The 5376-nt window shown below is 42.8% G+C and overlaps 1 long non-coding RNA gene across 1 annotated transcript; it reads left to right on the forward strand.

Annotated features, from left to right (window-relative positions):
- Positions 1-1484: 1484 nt before the first annotated feature.
- Positions 1485-4946, forward strand: LOC138146470 (uncharacterized). Its single transcript, XR_011164488.1, has 3 exons — positions 1485-1608; positions 1705-1763; positions 4535-4946. It is a non-coding gene; the product is annotated as an uncharacterized lncRNA (long non-coding RNA).
- Positions 4947-5376: the final 430 nt, after the last annotated feature.

The following is a 5376-nucleotide window of genomic DNA, read 5'->3' on the forward strand; positions in this document are numbered from 1 at the left end:
AGCTGGAATTTGAACCCAGTTCCTCAGACCCTAAATCCAGAACTCTATCCATGAGTGCCAAACAGTAGAAATTACTATTATTATAGCTAACATTTATATAACACTTACTATATGCCAGGCACTGTGCTAAACACTTTAAAATTAGGATTTTATGTGATCCTCACAACAACCCTGGGGACTATCCCCATTTTACAGACTATAAAACTGGTAAACTGAGGCTAAAACTTGCCCAAGGCCACACAGCTAGGAAGTGTCAGAGGCTGGTTTTGAACTTAAATCTTTTTGACTCCAGACGCAGCACTCTATCCACTGGCTTCAAGTAAAGGGTCAGATCTTTGATCTGTTCAATGAATTCACTACATTACTCGTGGGTTACTGTGTTCAAGGCACTGTGTTAGACTCTAAAAATACAAAGACAAAAAAAAAGTCACTGCCCTCTGTTGCTATTTTTTTCTCCTGTCTTGTACACCATCTGAATAAGATGGAGGAATGAATGAAAAAGCATTTGTTAGACACTTATTAGGGGCCAGGTGCTCTGCTAAGTGCTGAGGATAAAACACTAAAAATAAAGCAGCCCCTGCCCTCAAGGGGCTTACATTCTAACAGGAAGACAACACAGATATAGAGCAGTGGTGGGCCAGGGAGCTGCACTGTGGTCAAGGATATCACAGGGATGGTGACTGGAGCCATTGATGGACAAGTATTTTTCCCAGGAATGGTAAAGTGGTTTATACAGGAATGTATCCTTTTAGAAATATTTTGTCTATTCCCCCCAAGGTACTAATGCGTGCTGCTCTAATCTAGATGGAAAAATGAGGGCTCAGCCAGGGGATGATGCTTGCTTGAAGAAAAGGAAAAAAAAACCCAGAGTCCTGATTTTTAGGCTTTTTTTTGCAAGGGATAGGCCTGGGGTGGTCAGGGAAGTTAGAAGGTTTGGAACCCAGACCAGCAGTTTGACATACCCAGCAAGCTTGCTGTTTCTTGTTGCCCTGTGGGCATGTCTGGACACCCAAGCCAATCACACTCCTCCAAGACTCCAGGGGCTGGTTTGGCCTCCTTTCCTGCAGAAGGAGGAATGAAAGCTGTTCTTGTCAGCACTTGGTGCTTTCGTACTTAGGATAACTCCCCAAGGAGCTTGTCTGGCTGAGGAACATGAGAGCAGGGGGCATTCTGGACCCTCTGACAGCCCCTTAGGGTTTCAGCCTCCCATGTTAGCACCACAGGGAGCTCACACCCACATTCTCTAGGCTTCATCTCCTTCCAGAAGCAGAGAGGATGATGGCCAGGTTGCCTGGGGCTGAGATAAGGCAGGGTGGGGTTAAACTATATATGCTTAAAAATAGAAATGTGGCAATATCATTTAATTCAATAATATTAGCAAGCTCTGCTAGGGAGAATATGCCAAGGGACCTGAGGCATGCTCTACATTAGAGGTGAGACGAGTCAGGACTGATCCTGAGACTGATTCAGTCCATCTTCACGGAATCACAGGACCTTGACAGGCGCATTGTACCAGAAAATGATTCCCTACACCAATTTAACTGACAAGATGTCATTCAGCCTTTGCTCGAATACCTTGAGAAGGGGTGGGGCCTGGAACATTTTTAGGTAGCTCTAATTAATTTTAAATTAATTTAAATTAATAAAAATAATTAATTAAATTTCCCTCTGTAACTTTCACCTATTGCTTCTTCTGCCCTCTAGGACCAAGTGAAACAAGGCCATTGTCTTCTATAGGACAACCCGTCAAGTGCTTGAAGATGGTAATTGTATTCCTCTTAATTATTACAAATATCAGCAATCGAGATTGTGTTTATAAAACACTTAGCACAATGCCTGCCACATAGTAGGTGCTTAATAAAGGCTTATTTCCTTCCCCTTCTTCCTTCAGCCAATCCTCAGGTTGATCAAACATAAGGCTCTCCACTCTCCTGGTTGACCTTCTTTGGGCACTCTAGCTTAGCAGAGTCCTTCCTGAAATATGGCACCCAGAACACAATGTGTATTCTCTGACCAAGGTAGAATACAGTGGAACTGTGTTACCGTCTTATTCCTGGATCTCTTTTTTTTTTTTTTATGCAGCTTTAAATTGGGCAGTGGATAGAGTACCAGGTTTGGAGTCAGGAAGACTCATCTTTGTGAGTTCAAATCTGACCTCAGACACTTACTAGTTGTGTGACCCTGGGCAAGTCTCTTAACCCTGTTTGCCTCAGTTTCCTCATCTGTAAAATGAACTGGAGAAGGAAAGGGTAAAGTACTCCAGTATGTCTGTCAAGAAAACCCCAAATGGGGTCATGACTGAAAAAACTACTGAACAACAACAAAAGATTGGGTTCAGTTTCTTGACTGTCATATTATACTCTTGATTTCTATCAAGTTCATTTAAACTCCCAGATATTTTTCAGCTGAACTCCTACCTAGTTCCCCTTCTCTCAACTTGTACCTGATTATTTCTTTTTTTAGCATTCTAGTATACTACTGTCTATTTATTATCATTACATTTTGTCTTGTTTGCTTTGGCCCAAATACCAAACCAGTTTTTCAGGATATTTTTGTACCCTGACTCCCTCACCCAGTGTGTTGGCTAGCTCTCCCACCTTTCTGTTATCTGTAATTTGATAAGCATGCCAACTATCTTCATCTAAATCGCTGATAAAAATGGTACTCAGGATCCAGCACAGATCCCTGAGACTTGTCACTGGAGACCTCCTTCCATGGGTGACATTTCACCACTGATGAGTGTGGTTGCTCAGTTGTTTCAGTCTCTTTGTGACCCTATTTGGGATTTTCTTGGCAAAGATACTGGCATGGTTTGCCATTTCTTTCTCCAGCTTATTTTACAGATTTGGAAATTGAGGTAAATGGGGTTGTGACTTGCCCAGAGTCACACAGCTAGTAAGTGTCTGAGACCAGATCTGAATGCAGGTATCCTTGACTCCAGGCCCAATGTTCTATCCACTAAGCCACATTAATGAATACTCTTTGATTAGATAATGTTTTTCATCAGTTTCAGCTAGTGTAGAAATGACTAATATTATTGCTAATGATCAAGGTGGGAGAGTTAAATTATATATGCTCCTAGTTTGTAGCCAGGGCTGTAGATAGGATAAAGGAATTATTTATTAATGTCACAGGCAGAAAAATTGCTAATGTGACTTCACAAGAAATTGTTTAAGCGGAAAGTTTTAGAGTCAAATACTACCTGAGTGACTTAAGGCAAGTCACCTAACTGCCTCAAAAATTCGAATGATTCCCTAAGTTCCTTTTCAGCAGTAACTCTGTTATCCTATGGGATGGAGAAGCCACGTGGGCCATAGGGGAATGACTTGTCAGACTCTGGCCTACAGGTTCCAGCTCGTCTTCCCATGTGCAGCACCAGTGTGTTATGTCTCCCTTGTTTTCAGTTTCTTGTCTTAGTCTAGAACCATGATTTTATCACTGTGTGAAAACCCCAGTGCAGAAACTCCCTATCCAATGCAGACTAGCAAGTCTTCTTCATAGCTCATTGTCTGAGAAAGTTGCTGGGGGCTCCTGAGAAGTTAAGTGACTCTCCCATAGTCACACAGTCAATGTGTCCCAAAAGCAGGGCTTGATCTCAGGTCTTTCTGAGTCCAAGGCTGACCCTCTCACCACTACACCAAGAGGCTGCCTCTCTGTTGCTTTCCACTGATTTCCCTAAGTAGCTCTGGATTTGGAATCAGAAGATCTGGGTTCAAAATCTGTCATTATGACCTGTGTGAACTTAAGCAGGGCCCATTTCTCTCAGGGCCCATTTCCCCACCCATAAAAGGACGGGGGATAGAGGAGATTATCTCTAAAGCCATTTCCAGCTAAAGAGGCCTCTTTGACTTGAGTCTAGGGTCTGGTTTTCCCACCTCACCTCTTGGCACTAAGTCAGGCGTGCTGGCTGCTACCTGAGCATCATTGCCTTCTCATTACGCTTCTGGGTTTAAGGAGGCAAGCAGTAGGAACCCCCTAACAATTGCTAACCATTGCTGACCCCCACTGGCCAGACTGTAGTGACCACACAACTGCTTAAGACACTTGCAGCAGCACCCATTCCTCATCTGAACTCTAGACCATTTCCTTTGCTAAACTGGTATTATAATAACATCTACCTCGTCAGGTTATTGTAAGGATCAAATGAGATATTTATAAAATGCTTTGCAAAACTTAAAGTATTATATAAAGGCTAGCTATTAGTATTGTTATCATTATAATTATTATTCAGACAGAGAAGAGTCAGCCCACCTTCAGACCTGTCAGGTCTCTGAACTGGCCAGCACATCCAAAACAGTGCCTCATAGCAGGAGTTCAATAGATTTTCGTTGACTGAGTCCATTGTAAGCTTCCTGAGGGCAGAAACCATGTCTATTTTCATCGTTTTATCCCCACATCCCAGAACCAAATAAATGCCCTGTACAGAATCCATTTATTAATATTAATAATTATCAATAATATTGCATTTATGTTGCATATTACATAGTTAGAAAAATGGATAATATGACTATGTTGCTTCCTTTTTTCTTCATAGACTTCCCTAAATTGATTTGGATTTAGAGTCAGAAGATCTCGGTTCAGATTCTGGCAGTGCTTCTTACTATCAGTAAGAATGCAGGCAACCTGATTGTTATTCAATACACATCTGTTGTTGTCTATGACTGTTTCCCTAAGTGGTCTGGAGCTATGACAGCCAGAATCAAGTCAGCTCCCTAGGTGGTGTCATCCTCTGTACGCTATCCTACTGGCATTCAGCATTCACTGTATGTAGGTAAGTGGGACTCAGGCTGCTGACAGAGGGGACACCCTGGGGGGATACCAGTGTAATTCAGGGTGGAGACCAAAGCCCCAAGGATAGACTGACTCTTTCCTCTGACTCTCTCCTGATTCAGTCAGTGTTGTTGAGAGGAAAGAGCATTGAATTTGGGATCAGAAGACCTAGGTTCATACTCCAATCATGATGACCAAAGGCAAATCACTACCCTGTTCAACAACTTAGTTTCTCTCACCTGTAAATGAAAGAGTTCATTTAGATTATCTTGTAAGGTGGCTCCCAGGAGGCGGCACAGTGGACACAGCATCTGGCCTGGAGTCAGGAAGACCTGAGTTCAAATTCGACCTCAGACACTTACTAGCTGTGTGATGCTGGTGTTTGCCTTAATTCACTGAGTAGGAAATGGCGAAGCACTACAGTATCTTTGGACAGCATTGGTGTGTGAAGGTCCAAGGCGACGCAAAGAATAGAACACTTCTAAAGAGTAGCAACACCAAAGCTGCTCCCAGCTCTAAAGCTGTCTGATACCATGACCTGCCAGGCTGTGGGAAGATAGGAAATTGTAGAACCACCTTCTCCTTGGACTGGATGTATCACCCTGG

Source organism: Petaurus breviceps, unplaced genomic scaffold (assembly GCF_028583685.1).
Source record: "Petaurus breviceps papuanus isolate PSGF00001 unplaced genomic scaffold, PetGlider_PUasm1.0 90762, whole genome shotgun sequence".
NCBI classification, from domain to species: domain Eukaryota; kingdom Metazoa; phylum Chordata; class Mammalia; order Diprotodontia; family Petauridae; genus Petaurus; species Petaurus breviceps.